At 41.6% G+C, this 16,221-nt stretch overlaps 2 long non-coding RNA genes across 7 annotated transcripts in view; one reads left to right on the top strand and one right to left on the bottom strand.

Moving 5' to 3' along the window:
* LOC149031609 (uncharacterized) overlaps positions 1 to 16,221 on the top strand; it is a 207,613-nt gene that overhangs the window by 136,582 nt on the left and 54,810 nt on the right. The window lies entirely within an intron of this gene.
* LOC149031612 (uncharacterized) overlaps positions 1 to 16,221 on the bottom strand; it is a 64,804-nt gene that overhangs the window by 15,845 nt on the left and 32,738 nt on the right. For all 3 annotated transcript variants that reach the window (XR_016177558.1, XR_016177556.1, XR_016177557.1), the window contains exons 2-3: positions 6,256 to 6,552; positions 5,334 to 5,506 (exon numbers count right to left, since the gene is read on the bottom strand). This is a non-coding gene — a long non-coding RNA (uncharacterized LOC149031612). The remainder of the gene's footprint in view (positions 1 to 5,333; positions 5,507 to 6,255; positions 6,553 to 16,221) is intronic.

Here is a 16,221-nt window from a genome sequence, read left to right on the forward strand (position 1 = left end):
GCCTGATCACAACCAACGAAATCTTCCTTCTGTATAATTTTTTTCTTTTTTTTTTAAACTACCCCTATCTGTCGTTTCTTCCTTATACCCCCTTGCAATACGAAATGACGATGTACGAATAAGTTGAACAAAGATGTAGATGAGAACGATGCTAGATCATCTTCTGCGTATTACTACGAACGAAGTAAGTCATCCGTACGATAATAGCTTTATTTCCGCATCGTTCTCATCCTCGTTATCACTATGAAAAAAAAAAAAAAAAAACAAAAAATAAGACATCAGAAAGTGCAATGACGACGTCAAAATTTTTCCTCGATTTTCGATTTATATTATTCCATTGAGAAAAACGATAAAGCATATAATACCACGGATCATCCGTAATTATCTACGCGAGATAATGATCTAGATCGATCCGTGTATGCAACCCCCAACCCTCTCGTATCAAATTCACATTTCATTTCAACTTTATTTTTAATAGAGAATCAAATAGAAAATAATTATCGATTTATCAAATAATTGATTACAAATTCAACGCGAATAATATACATGTGTGTGTGTGATCGGGTTATAATAATTATTTAACCATATAAGTGGTTTAATAGAAATGTAGAAACTATATCTAATTCTGATGTTATATTCGAATATACGATACTAGGAGTTTGTCATTATTAATCGTAACGTTCTAAGCGGAACGACGATGTTTAGTGAAAGGAACTACGGAATGGTATGAGCCACGTGGTGCAGGTATCGATCGATATTATATATAAATATATATACGTATATACGTCCCGCAGAGTGATAAAGGCTAGCGTGTTACACAAGGACAATCACATCGGTGCGCGTTACAAGGTATTGATACCTCTCTTCGGGGATTGTCAGGAATGAAGGTAGAGGTGCGACGACTATGACGATGAACGACGACGATGACTACGACGACGACGACGACGACGACGAGAGATGAGCCCGATCGAGGTAGGAGAGATGATGGTGAACGCGCGCGCTTCACTGACTACGCACCGTGGGGAATAAAGGGCCGATCACGCGTGTAACGCGAGGATTATTAATCGCAGAATAATTTGACGCCCCGTCGACAACGCGCGACGACGCACGATCAACGATGAGTTGGAGACTTTGAGAAATGCGAGACCAACCGGTGTACCTAACATCCGTTCATTTCTTTTTTTTTTTTTCTTAACTGAAGTGTCACGTCTTTGCTGTATTTGTATGATCTTTCTTTACAAATAATATTTTAAATATTAAAAAAAAAAAGGCAAAGAAGAGAAGACTTAAACTACACGTGAATTTACTTCTCTCTCTCTTTCTCTCTTTCTCTTTCTGTCTGCATGACATTCTAAAATTCGCAGAAGGCCAGTTCCAAGTTTCCCATTAACGTGTAGAGTGAAAGAGAGTGAGAAAAAGAGAAAGAGAGAACTTGGGCCACGAAAGAGCGGAGCTTTCAAAGGCCTAGTTTTACGGTTAATCCAGTCCACAAGAGTACCGCATACGAAGGGTGAAATTATGACTAAACGAACGACGGCAAGAAATCCTGAAGGCTGAAACGAAAAGCAGAAAGGCCAGAGGGTAAGCAAGCGAGAAGCTTATGTTTAATGGAGGTCTCGCATCGTCTACTCATTCTCCTTTTCCTTCGTCACGTCTTCGCGACAACGACGAAGACGAAAACTGACGAAGACGACGACGACGACGAGTTGGCGAGAGAGAACGGTGTTAGTATTCGTCGCGGCACATTACCAGTAACTGTAGTTAATCCTTGCTAGTGTTAGTAATGGCAATGGTGGTGGAACCCGTGGACACGTCATTTATCTTTCACCCTTTCCAGCTCGGTCCAGGTTCTCTCTCTCTCTCTCTCTCACTTTGATTCTTTCTTTCCGTTGAGCTATCGTCTCCTCCTTGCCTCTTGGAACGAACGGCAACGGCACTCCGCGTGGCGCCATCTTGGGCACTCCCACTCTCCTCTCTCCTTCCCTTCGGGTTCTCTTTCACTCCCACGACGACGTCGTCTATACGTAAGGTTCCCTCTCGTCGTACCTCCTTCCTTCCCTCTAGTTAGTTCGCTCTCTCTCTCGCAGGCGCACGTGCTGGGATAGAACGGACGCCACTCCCCACCACCTACCTCTCCGTTGAAGCCTCCCTACGCTCTTTCGTTCCTTCGTTCGTTCCTTCCATCGTTCGTTCGTTCGTTCGTTCGTTCCTTCCTTCCTTTGGCCGCTCCTTCGGCCCTACTGCTCTCCGTCCCTCTGTTTCTCTTTGTTTCTCTCATTTTCCGCCTATCCACCGCTTCTCTCTCTCTCTCCTCCTAGCTTAGCTCTTCCTATCCGCCCACCTCTACCTCCCCCCACTTTTCTTTTCTCCTTCAACATTCCTTCTTCGCTTAGTTGCGTGCTTGGAATAGTTGGCAATTATTCTACACAGATCCGATCTACCGTTTCACCCTTCCCACCCCCAGCCCCCCTCCTCCCGTTCGCGTACTCTTTATCTATCCATCTTTCTCTTTCTTTAGAGCTTGCTACGAGAGCAGCAACGAGATAGAGCGGAAGACGAAATACGGATGGATGGGTGGGGGGGTTCTGTTACAGAAGGAGAGGCGTTGCCGTCAGAAACACTCGATGAATATTCATTGATGCCGCTTTGCCGTTGCCCTTCCGTTTTGTTGCATTCAATTGCCGCCGATATCGAGCCGCGATAAAGATACCTACCTACCTACCTACCTACCTACCTACCTACCTACCTACCTACCTACCTACCTACCTACCTACTCGTTCCTGCTACCTAGGTATAAACGTCTTTATCTCAACACCCACCTACCTACCTTTCTTACCCTTCCCAATCTTCTCGATCTCGTTCTCATCATCTTACTTCCTCCGATACACACGCACACATACTCCACCATCTTCATTCCCCCATCTTCAATGCGAAATCGATCCGCGAAACCTCTTTACAATGGCGCTCCTCACGATTTCCGGGAAAATAATTTTATCCACGCAATACTTCACACGATTCTACTCACATCACTCTTCTTATTCTTATTGTATCTTCCAATGGTTTTCAATGGTATTACCTGTTGAGACAGTTTTTTTTTTTATATCGACTTTGTATCTTCAAAACCTAGCGTTGATTTCGATTGGTAACGATAAACATTTTTAAATGATTTCATTATATTTTTCGTGTTTATTTATAGAATCATTTTGTTCCGATGTACAGAAATGAAATCTTGTTTATCAAGAAAAGTGATACAACAAACCTCATTCTGGGTTTAACTTTCATTCCGAAACAACCTCATATTCAATTTTCATCGAAACAAATTTTGTTATTTCATTTAAAAAGAATAAAAAAATACAATGGACATCAAGTTGAACATCTTTGATGAATTAGACGATTTGTCCTTGACACCGGTGGTGGTCAATTATACGCCGTTAATTTCTTTTTTTTATTCGTTTTTTTTTTCTTTTTTTTTAATCAGCCCTTCGAATCGGATGTTAGCGTTAATTACGAGCGTTCGGGTACAGTGTATGTGCGTACATGCGTGTGTGTGTATGTGAGAGAGAAGGAGAGAGAAAGAGACGAATTTCGAATTACCCGTGGATAGGCTTTGTTCCATGCATTGCCATTGTGGTGCCCTCCCCTATCCATCCGAAATGCCACCACTACTACCATTACCACCATCACCATCACCACCAGCAGCAACGCTTTTGGTCGCCATCGACGATGACTTTAAAACCATCCGACAGCCGGCAAACGCGCGACGCAAACGAACTTTCCAAATCCATTGTCGTTTGCGACAACGTACCGCCAGATTTTAATCGCGAATACGCCACCTCCCTTTGACACCCATCTATCTCCTCCTCCTCCTCCTACCAACCCCCTTTCAAATCTAACAAACATTACTATGGATGCTTTTAATGACGATGATGATCGTTCGAAAATATTATTTTAATAATAAATTAGTGCATGTTTTTTTTTTTTTGTTTTAACGATAAAATCCACGATCTACGATTATATTCAATTTTTTTTTTTTTTTTTAAATAATATTCAACGAATATTTTCTCCATTACAATGGCAATCGTAAAAAAAAAAAAAATAAACTTTGTTTTAAGAATTCTTCAACTATAAGTACCTTGGAGTAATTTTCATTCTCACTAAAGTTTGCATTCGAAATGTTCAACGTCTTCGACATCTGATCGACGAAGTAAGAAGATAGACGCGATTCTATTTTCTCAACTCTACTTTGGACTCTCTCTCTCTCTCTCCTCTCTTTTTCTCTTTCATCGATTGAAAGTTCACGAGAGTTCGTACTTGCCAGTAGTAGACGTAGGAAAATAGACGGTATCCGGTAGCAATGGCGTATACGTGGAGTATACGCGTTGCCGTTTAGTTTCCGCGGTTCGCAACGAGACTTCGAAGTCCAGGCACGTAGCTTCAGGGGCTCTCCCCCTGTACTCTCTCCCTCTCTCTCTCTTTCTCTCTCTCATGGAATATTAGCCGGTAGCGAGTTGGAGCCCATGTCGGACCGAGCTTGCGAAGGACGGACGTGCATACTGTATTAAGCCCCCAGGGACTTTGCTAGCGTGCTTTGCTAGCGCGCACACGCAAACTCTCTCTCTCTCTCTCTCTGAATCTCTGTCAGGTTCGTTCGGTATAGTGACGGTGGTGGTCTGGTTTGAGTCTAGGTTGATCCTATCGCTTGTACTATGCACGATGCACGATGCACGGGACGGTGGTGGTGCTGTAGGATGATGGTGCCAGTCCTGCCACCGAGCAATATGTATGCACGTGCAAAGCCAAAGTCTCCACGCAACACGACGAGATGGAACGTCTGCGAAGGGGGGATAGGGAAGGGGGTTGCTTGGTTGGTTGACGCACCCCCTCGCACTATATATTGGCGCATGCTGCACAAATACTCCTGTATTCATGAATCCTGCTACTCGCCCACGGGGTATGTACGGTCGGTCCAGTACGGGGCATCCACCCTTTGCCTTCTCTGCCCTTCTCCACATCCTCTCCTACCCTCTCTCTCTCTCTCTCCCTCTCTCTCTATTTCTCCTGCTTCCTTTTCTTTTCTTCTTTACTATTATTTTCTTTTTGTCTCCTTATACTTTCTTGCCTCTTTGCTCGGCAAACTTATTCGTCTTTTAAATAATCTAATAAAAGTAAGCGACCGAGAATACTTGGGAAAAGTATGTTTCGTTCGTAATAAAGATTAGAGTTCCTTCGTAGGATGTAAAAAAAGATAGAAGGAGTAAAAGAGAGAGAGAGAGAGAGAGAGAGAGAGAGAGAGAGGAACGCACTAGTCGATAAGTGATTAAAATTCGTCCTACCTCTTTCCCACCCACTCAATCTCCATCTCCATCGGCAACTCAATCCACTCATCGTCGCTTTGATTTTCTACGATCTGGTGGCACAACTTTTGCGCGATCGAAACTTTCTTTCTGGCTGAGCCATCAGATTTTTATCGACGATTGCCGGAGCTTGGTGCGAGGTCATTAGGAAACTGCAAAAAGTTGTACGGTAAAAAAAAAACTGAAGAAGGAAAAGAAAGAGGAGAGAGAGAGAGAGAGAGAGAGAGAGAGAGAACCATATATAGATATATTATCTAGTAGGTAACTATTACTGCGTATTGAAAGAGAAACGAAGATGAAACTAGACATGCAGAATTGTCGCGTTGAGAATCGTCGGTGGGACCAAACGAACGAACGAACGAACGAACTAACGGACGAGAGGACGAGAGAGAGAGAGAGGAGGGTTCGTGAGAGAGAAGAAAACGAGGTAGGATGTCTCCGACGAGCTAGAACGAGTGAGCTCGTCGGGCGGCAATTAGGCAAATGAATAATTTCCAGTGAATTAAGCGAGGCTCGCCCGGCGAAAAAGGCGATAATGCGAAAAGCGAGAGGTAACTGGAGCAACGGATGAAATCGTGGAAAGAGAGAGGTAGGGAAGAAGGAAGGAAGGAAGGAAGGAACGAACGAACGAGAGGAGGATGCTGGATAGGAAGAGGGAAAAGGTAGTAATGGTGTGAGTGTGAGTGAGTGAGTGAGTGAGAAAAAGAGAGAGAGCAACTTGGCGAAACTATCGTGCGAAGGAGCGACAAGGAGAAATCGTACGAGTTGAAGGGTGAGATTATCGTACGTAAATGTATGCATGTGTGTGTGAGACTATTGCATGTATTTGTAGGTGTATGTGCGCGCGCACACTAGCTAACAGAAAACGTAACAAGAGAGAAAGAGAAGTCGCTCTACCTACTCTCTTCGGCAGAGATGCAGTGCCGCAATCAAACGTCAATCCCAGGCGAGTAATTCCCAAGTAATTTGTTTCCCCGTTGCCGGAAAAATATTCCTTCCTTCTCCGTTATCGTACTCTCTTTGGGTCCTTGCTCTTTCTTCTTCTTCTTCTTCTTCTTCTTCTTCTTCTTCTTCTTCTACTTCTACTTCTACTTTTACTTCACACTTTCACGCCTTATTTTCGATGCCATTCGGAAAATGAATCAACCGTTCTTGGATCTATGTACACCACGAAATTGTTGCCGACGTGAAACGAATACTGAAAAAGAGAAGAAAACACGACACGACCAAATTTTCTTCTATTCCCGTGTCGACTATTTATTTTTTTCTTTCTTTCTTTCTATTTTTCTGTCTATTTTTCTCACGAAGACTCGTTAGAGAATGTTTTTCTTTGAGAAATGATTTTCCAATAGAATTTTAATTGTTCGATTAAATGTTTGTTATGTACATTGATAAGACGAAAAATTGAGTACCCGTTAAGATTCGTATAAGGAAAAAAAAAAAAGAAAAAAGAAAATGATAAAGAAATCGTTAAACTGTTAGAACGTTAAATCAACGAAGAAATAAATCGCATCGATGTAACTAGTCCGTCGTGTTAATTGGTAGAAAACGGCGAAAGATTATGTCGTTAAAATGGGGGGGTGGAAAGGACGGAAAAAGGGAAGAAGTAAGAGAAATGCGACTTTAAATAACTGCTCCTCCGGGGCTCCTTTTTTTCATTTCCTCTCTCTCTCTTTCTCTCCCTCTCTCTCACTCTCTTACTCCGTGTCTCACCGAGTGACAGAAGCAATTCCGCAGGAAATATGTAAAGCAAAGCAGCGACGATTTGCTCTCGGTGTTCTGTTCCGTTCCCTCTTCTTCTCCTCCTCCTCCTCCTCCTCCTCCTCCTCCTCCTCCTCCTTCTGATTTTACATCTTCCACCCTCCACCCTCTTTTTCTACCTTCTTTTTTCTTTCTTTTTTCTTTTCTTTTCTACTCTCTTGCACTGTGTACGGAATATATCTCGGGGATCCCTTCGGGTTGTGACTTATATCCCACGTTGGATTTACGCGCGATATATTTGTTTTAAAGTCCTTGGGATTCTCGTATACCGTACTCCCCCTCCCACCCCCATTTTCCTCCCTTCTACGACGACGACGACGACGACAACGACGACGATGACGACGACAACGACAACGACAACGGCATGTCGTCGTTTTCGTTCTCCACCTACACTCCATAAGCCGTGGCTCCTAACTCTCTCTTACTTTCTCTCTCTCTCTCTCTCTCTCTTATTCTTTCTCTTCTCCCTCTCAGCTTGGGAGTCTCCACCTCCTCCTCCTCTACGTATTCGCAGCCAGCCTCATGTATTTATGAGGGCGGGAGGACAGAAAACGGGCGGAGGGAGGACGCGTACGGGAGTTATGGCCCGAATAAGTGCTCTCGACCTCGAACAGGGGTTCTCAACGTTTAGCCCGTTTCCTTTAGTGTCAAAGAAACAAAAAAAAAGAAATCAAAATGGTTGTTTGGAATGATACAAAGGTGTTTTAAATGTTACATACATTAATTTGATCAAGTGTGCAAAAAAAAAAAAAAATAAACAATTATAGAATATGATTTAATCCTTTGCACTTTGAATTAAATTTCAATCTACAGTTTCCTACAGTTTTCAATATTTTTCAATATTTTTTTTTTTAACATTTACTCTAACTGTAAAATTATGGTAATTGAAATATATTGTAAAGGAAGAAATTAAATTCAATAAAATGTCCATTTTATTTTCATTATTGTTATATTCTGTAATTTTTAAAGTATGTCGAGTTACACTCACACATAGGAATGCAAAGGGTTAAATCAAATTAAAAGAAATTCTTTCATTATACTATAATTCTTCTATCCCATTATTATAAAGTTTAATTTTTTTACTTCTCTTACTTTTTATTCGACTTTTCTCGCAGAAATAGACAGACAGACAGACAAACAGACAGACAGACAACAAACAATGAATTAAAACTAAACTGCAAAGAGGAAAAGAACGACGAGGTGGCCCAGGGTAGAAGCGAGAATCTTAAAGGGGGAAGGGAAGGGAAGGGAAGTATACCAAAGAGAAACAAAGTTTCTTGTATAAAGATGGGAATGGGAATGGGGGGAGTGAGGGTGGGGGTGGGGACAGGAAGGGGGAAAAAGTTTTTCCAGGTCGAGCGCGTTTGCTCAACGAAGCCGATCAACGAACGAGTCAATATCGTAAGAGAATCTCTCGAAGCGTTTTCTCGAAACGTTTCACGCTTGCTTACGCGAAAGAACCAAAGAGGGAGAGGAAGAGAGAGAGAGAGGAGAGAGGGATAGCTTACTCGTCACGGAAGATTGCTGGCGGGTGTTTAACTCGCGACGAAGTCCTTCGAGGAGTTTGCAAATGGCTCCGGACGATTGGAGCAAGACTTGCTTGAGTTTGGACCAGAAAGTAAGAGAGAAAGAGAGAAAGAGAGAGAAAGAGAGAGAGAGAAATGGTTGTGTGAAGAAGTAAGAGACAGAGTGAGAGAGAGAGAGAGAGAGAGAGAGAGAGAGAGGAAACCTGGTAGAAAAGGAAACGAGAGGGAAGAGAGAACTGTCGGCAACATTATCGTGTTTTAATTTAACTTGCAGCTGCACTTTAATTAGACTTTGCCTGAATGAGGAGACGACGCTCGTTGGGCAAAGCGAATAAGGACTGGCAAGTAAGTTGGAGACGAAGAGAACCAAGTCTATTGCTTCTCTCTCTCTCTCTCTCTCTCTCTCGCTCTCTCTTCTCTTTCTCTTTTCCTCTCTTTCTTCAACCTCCTCTCTTTATCCTTATCTATCTTTCCGTCTATGGTTGGACAGAGAATCGGTGGGAAGAAAGAGAAAAAGGAAGATGACAGACACGGAAGAAGAGGATGGTTAGAGGAAAAGAGAGATATAGAGAAACATAGAGTTAGAAAGAGAGAGAGAGAGAGAGAGAGAGAGAGTACGAAGAGAGAAATAATTGGCCAGCACTCACAATACCTCCTTTGACGGTACTTCATCTTTCTCCGTTCTTCGACTTCTCTCTTTCGAGCTAAAGAGAAACATACCTGGCATGTGCGTTGGCATTTTAGACAGGAATACTGCTGAATATAACATGTATATATATATATATATATATGTATATGTATAGGTTTCCTCTCTTTTTTTTACCTTTCCGTTCTCTTCCTTTCTATTTTACTGACACTTTCATTAATGTTCCTACAAACGTATGAAAAAGTTTTCAGTTTAATATAAAATATCATTCCAACGGTTTCACTTATATTTTTTTATTTTTTTTTTTTTTTTTACTTGCCATGCCGTAATTAATGAATTTATTTTAATATCTTAAACGAATTATTCGGATAATTATTTGATCTCGTACGCTCTTTCATTTAAACTAAGTGAAAAATATTGATATTATTTTCTAAAGATAGAATATAATACTATTCTATTCTATTCTATTCTATTCTATTCTATTTATATACCTAGATTCGTGTTTTAATGTAGATGAAAACTTTCGAAGAAGCCATAGACTAAACATTTTTGCACCTATCGTGACGGTGAAGCTTAGCATCGTTACAATTATAACAATGTGTCGACGGTCTTCCTATGGTGACAATCGAGATAATCGAAACAATCGAGATCAAAGAGAACTACGAAGACTTACTTACTCTGTCGTCTACGCAAAATCACTTTGCGTTGGCAGGGATTAACAAAGGTGGAGAGGTCTCTGAGTATCGAGAATTCGTTGGGGCTTCGTACGGAGTTGCCTATTCCAAAACGAGAACTCGAAAGCGCTCGTGTTTCACGTGCAACCTTTTACCAACGTTTAAATACTACGCTTCATATTGTATTATTTCTTATGCATTTAATAGAAATTCGATTTAACGTTATCTTTTTGTCATATATTCTTAGGAACATGTTTTTTTTTTTTTTTTTTAATAACGATAAAACGATAAGCTGTTGATATTTTGTACATTTTTTTAAATATGTCATTTAAGTGATGAGTATTATACCCGGTTTCATACAAAAACTGTCAGTATATTAATTAAATTAGATTAATAATATTTTATTTTATAATCAAAAAAATATTTTTTTTTTTTAATATTTAATAAAAATAAAATATAATAAAATTTCAATATCAACATGATACTCTGTCTCAACTAAGACTTAATACAATGCGATTAACGAACAAATAAAAAGATATATGAATAACTTTAAGGGAAAAAGAAAAATTAAATGTTTCCTCGTCCATAGTATAAAATCAACATCGGTGAGGAAACGAGGAAGGTGGTGTAAAAGAAAAAAAAAAAAAAAAAAGAAAAGAGAAAATAAGAAAAGCCCGAAAGAATAAATGAAGAATCTCTCAATCGTTGAAAGGTCGTAGGCGTTCGACGTCCGGTCGGTGAAAAGAAAAATCGCAAGAGAAACGAGAGAAAGGACGCGAGCACTGAAGGGGTGAGGTTGAAGGGGTGAGAGGTTGGGGGTGCGTTGGAATCGAGAGCATTGTGGTCGGAGATAGAGATGGTTATCGGGACGCGCCACGTTGTAATTGCCAGGAACTGCGGGGGGAAATTAAAGCTGCCCCGGTCTTCCGGCACCCCCATTGTCGAAGCTCGCGGCTCCGTTCCCGGTAGCGTCCTATTTATCAGAAACGAGCCAATGGCTGACTGGCTGGTTGGTTGGCTGGCTGGCTGGCTGGCTGGCTGGCTGGCTGGCTGGTTGGCTTCGCTCGACAGGTTCCGTGTCACTGTGTCACCGGCATCGAAATGCCTATTCTATCTCCTTTCTCTTATTCACGTTGAGATCGTTACGCGTACTTCCGGCGATTTGTATTTTTTTTTTTTTAATTTTCTTATTTATTTATTTATCTATATATATGTATGTTTTATTTTATCTTCTTAATTATTATTTTCCAAGCCTTGAACATACACTGAGAACGCTGAGAACAAAAATTACGTTCGTGCGTATCATTATTGGGATGATGATTATTCTTCTCATTATTATTATTATTATTATTATTATTATTATTATTATTATCTCCTGTCTGTTAAAACTTTTCTACGTTCCTTTCGAAGTGAAAGTCTTCCAAGCCGATTGCAAAACCGTAACTCTCGCGAAAGGTTTTGGCGCCGAGCGGTCGCTTTAATCTCGATCCGTTGAGATCGTTGATCGATTTGTCTGTGACAGTCGCAAAATACACTGTTGATTTCTACCTGGCGTGTCGGCCCGTGCACGGGGAACATGATCGATGATACACGCGATCGATAAAGAAAAGAAAAGAAAAAAAAAGAAACAACCAAAACCGTCTATTTGAAGAAAAGAAAAGAAAATAAATAAAAAAAGTGGATGACGCGTTGTTCGTCGATTCTTATTTAAGTTGAACGAACTATGTAATAAGTCATATTATTTATGTATCATGTACATTTGATTTTTATAAATGTTTATAAACTTTGCTAGAGAGAAAACTATCTGAATATATACATAACCAAACTGTGATCACCAAATAAGGGAGAAAGAGAGGAAAATGATAGACGGAAAAAGGGGTGGGTGAGGTACATTAATCAAGCGGTATGATACGCGTCCTTAACCCTTCACCGCCCATCCCCATCTCTATCTCTCTTTCGTCATGCCGACGAATGACGAACGACACAGAGAACTGCAAAAGCGAATTCATGGCCGCAGCTACACGAGGAGAAGATGGGTGTGTTGCTTCCAACGAGTCACTCATCTTCTTCTTCTTCTTCTTCCTCTTGATCCTCTCATATTCGTTACGTTTCTTACCCTTCGCATTTAACATAAACCTACGAACCCGTGAAATTTTAATAATCGTGATTAATAAATTTGAATCATCTTAAGTTAGGTATAAAACCCATGTTATTATAATACTTTCGTTAAAAATTCTAACAGAAACTCGTATACGATATTTTAATACGATAAACTAACTCTGAGAATCTCGAGATGTAATCTGTTAGAAAAGGTAGGAACGAATTTAATCATATTGCATGCAGTAGCAACCAACATCAAAACTACCAGCAGCAATAGCAGCAACAACAGTAGCAGCTAGCAGGTAGAACTAGCAATAGCAGCTTGGTGCGACGTAGCAACGTAGAATTCCGTGTTTCCCATCTCGAATCATTATTCCACCTTCGTGAACGCACCCGCAAGCTATCGTCTTCCACGCTCGCGCGCAGCAGCTACGTTTTCAATTTTCTCCTCGTAAACCTTCCTTGCTGTGCCTGCCTGCTTGCCTGCTTTCCTGCCTTCCTCCTGCACGTTATGCTCTCGCATACTTATGCATCCAAGGTTCATACCTACGTACATACCTACGTGTCTATATATATATATATATATATACGTGAAGTACACGCGGCGAGTTTCTCTCGCGCGAGAAATGCTCGAGACTCCTCGGGTACGGTTCTCCTACACACCTACGTTTCAACGTTGCTACGTGTTGTCTCTCTCATACTCCCTATATCAACGTTCTGTATGCGCGAACGTGCGCTCGCGCGCGCATGAACGCACATACAGACGAACTGGTTGCGGATAATTCAGGCAATCAGCGTAATGTTGCGGCGGTGAGGACCCTCCAGCCTTCGCTATGTATATAATACGAGAAGCTACCTACCCAGACCAACCGACAGAACCAGAGAGTAAGAGAGAGAACAAGAGAGAGAGAGGGAGAGAGAGAGAGAGCAACAGTGGTGGTTCAGCGGGTGGAGAAGAGCAAGAGGATGGTTGAATCTCTCGGTCTCTGTTGAGGTATACGTACCTGCGAGAGTAACGACTATGTACGCGCACCCCGGCTATTTCACTCACTACCTACATACCTATCTATATAAATATATATATATATATATATATATATATATATATATATATATATATATATATATATATGTATATGTATACATATATATACTTTCTAAATACATATGTACTACGCGACCGCCTACGTGGTCTAGGTAATAGCTACGCATGCCTCCATAGATACACCTTCGTGTATCTATACTGGGTGTCCGTGTGCCGTGGATGCTGCGTTCGAGCGTGTAGCGTTTGGTGAATCGACCAACCAGCCGACCCCACTTCGCCTCTTTTCATCCTACCTCACCTACCACCAACCACCGCTATGTCTGATAAATTCCAGGAAAGCTTGAATAAATTGGGAACGCGGCTTCGAATAGTTCTCCTCGTTAGTCTGCCTCTCGGCCATCTACGACTGCGTTCGATTTCATGACTTTTTTTTTATTTTTTCACCAACTCTCTGCGTGTCTGTCTGTCTGTTTGTGTGCGTGAGTAGATATCGAATGTTTTTCAAACGATGGTAACAAATTTTCACCTATACAAATATTATTATATTCACGAAGTCGTATATAACAAAGTTTCCCTTTTTTTTCTTTTTTTCTTTAATTTTATTTATAAGTTAGTTCGAAGAAGTTGCATCTATTGAATTCTGTTGCAAATCGTTAACGTAATAAGATTCGTTTAAATGAAAAAAATATTGATAAGTATTTGTTTCTGTAACAGAGATTGTCGTAGGAATTAAAAAAAAAAGTGTTTTTACTTAAGCGAAAAAATGTAAAAGTTTCGATTGCGTAGCAATGCGACACCCTGTATAGGTACGCAACATATACCGTTATAGTAGAGTTGCTTCTGCACGTGCATACATCCCCGTATCGGGGTGGCTTCGAATCGTCGAGAGGGTGGACCAAGTGTAGGCCCCGGAGAGTGACAATGCGTCGAGTACTCTCGAAATATTCCAGCACACGATGCACTCTCCCTCTCTTTTGCCTTCCCTCCCTCTCCCTCTCTCCCTCTCTCTCTCTCTTTCTCTCTTTCTCTTTCCTCGTCTCTCCTAATCGATGTGTTTCTGACGCATTCGCCCGCACTCTCTCGGTCTCTGTCGGCCATTGCTCGATGATCATTTGCCATTTTGATGCCGAATACTCTCGGCCTATCCGCCTCCGAGAGGACGAGAAAAAGGGTGGAAACATTTCGCTAGGGGATCCTTTATTTTTATCCGGAAATGGAAATCTTTCCTACGATTAATTCGCATAAACGTCATTAAACGACACCACCTATACCCCCTATTTTATTTATCGATTTATATAAATACATTTGTCCATGTTGATTATTACATGTATTACGATATGCAAAAGACAAAACAAAAATAAAATAACAAAAATGTACGATCAAAGCAAACAACGCATCATCGATTCCCTCCTCCCTCCCACCCCCCTGCAACGATTGAGCGATTGGAAAAGGATGAAAGAATGTTCCTCTCTTTTCCCTTTCTCTCTAGCATTTCTCAATAGACTTTATCTTTTCGTCGAATCGGAAGAATCACCCTTCTTTTCCGCCCCTCCCCGTTTCTTCTTTCCTTCCTTCCTTCCTTCGTTGCCTCGCTAATTTCCCTTCAACGGGATGAGAAAAGAAAAGGTTTCGAGAGATTGATAGAGAAAGGAAGTAATAGGTCCGATGGAAAGGAAAGTTTGTGCAGCAAAAGCTGACGACGGTGGTTCTCCGATGTAGAAAGGTAGTAGTCCTCCTCTTCTCGAGTCCTCTCCTCCAGAGTCCTCTTCGAAATCCTCCCGTCCTCGTAGTGCCGGGTTTTGAGCTTCTCTTCTCTTCTCTTCGTCGCCCTCTTCGTCGCCCTCTTCGCCCAGTAGAGATTTCTTCATGGACGAGGAGATCAGAGAGAGAGAGAGAGAGAGAGAGAGAGAGAGAGAGGGAAGAAGGGAAGGAGGGAGGAAGGGTGGGAAGGGGGTTGGGGGACAGACGGTCGCTTTCAAAAGACTCAAAATTACTTTCTGGATAAGCTGGATTAGGGCTCGCTCCTCTCGCCGAAGATTAGACCGGGCGACACTCGCGGGTTCCCGTTCTCTCGCGATTTTCCACCACCTCCCCATCTTGTGCACTCCCCTTTTCTCTTACTTTTTTTTTCTTTTTTTTGTTGTTGTTGTTGTTGTAGTCGTTCTATTTGTTTTTTATTTTTTTTTTATTTTATCTCATTTCTTTAACCACGTTTTCTTATTCTCTTCTCACCTCGAAAAACGCGTCCATTTCTTTGAACGAAATTGCTCCGAGTTTCCACTTGAAGTCGTTAAAACTACTCTCTTTCTCTCTTTCTCTTTCTCTTTCATTTTCTCTCTTTTTTTTTTATTTTCTCTCTCTTTCTATTTAACTATCTCTCTCACGAATAAATTCGACCGATTCCTTCAACGAAATTAAAGATAATCCATTAGAGAGAGAGACGTTTTCTTATTTTCCTTTTTAAGATTTTTCTTTTAAAAGCGCATCTACTACTACTACGTCCGTCCCTTCTTCTTCTTCTTCTTCTTCTTCTTCTTCTCTATCCGTCGAGTGATTCGTAGATTCCTTTTCGGAAAATCTGGCACGCGGAATCCGAATTCGAAATCGCATTGGTAGGCAGACCGTAGAGCGAACTTTAAGAGGGTTGCTTTTGTCGAGGCGTTCGCTACCCTTTAAAGCACCTTCTCTCTTCTCGCTCCATCGACTTTCTCTCTCTCTCTCTCTCTCTCTCTCTCACTCACTCACTCACTCTTCGTGCAGCACCAACCCCGACTTCTTCCTTCCACCCTCTGAGTGATGAGGGTGAAATCTCTTCTCCTTCTCCTTCTTCTTCTTCTTCTTCTTCTTCTTCTACTTCTACTTCTACTATTTCTTCTCTACCTCAACCTCCATCTTCACTTCCACCACCTCCTCCTCCTCCTCTTACTTCTCATCCGTTCGACGATGCCGGAGGGCGAAACCAAGGAGACGAGATTAGAAGGGGCGAATCCAGAGCACCCACAGGACTTTCGTGATTTCCACTCCGGTCTCGTATCTCGCGCGTACCACCACCGTTCCCGCCCACCCTTCTTCTTGGCCACTACTTCTTCTTTTTCTTTCTCTTTCTCTTTCTCTT

This window comes from Polistes dominula, unplaced genomic scaffold (genome assembly GCF_049000335.1).
Source record: "Polistes dominula isolate Pdom_NZ unplaced genomic scaffold, Pdom_raw_medaka contig_82, whole genome shotgun sequence".
Classification (NCBI taxonomy): Eukaryota; Metazoa; Arthropoda; class Insecta; order Hymenoptera; family Vespidae; genus Polistes; species Polistes dominula.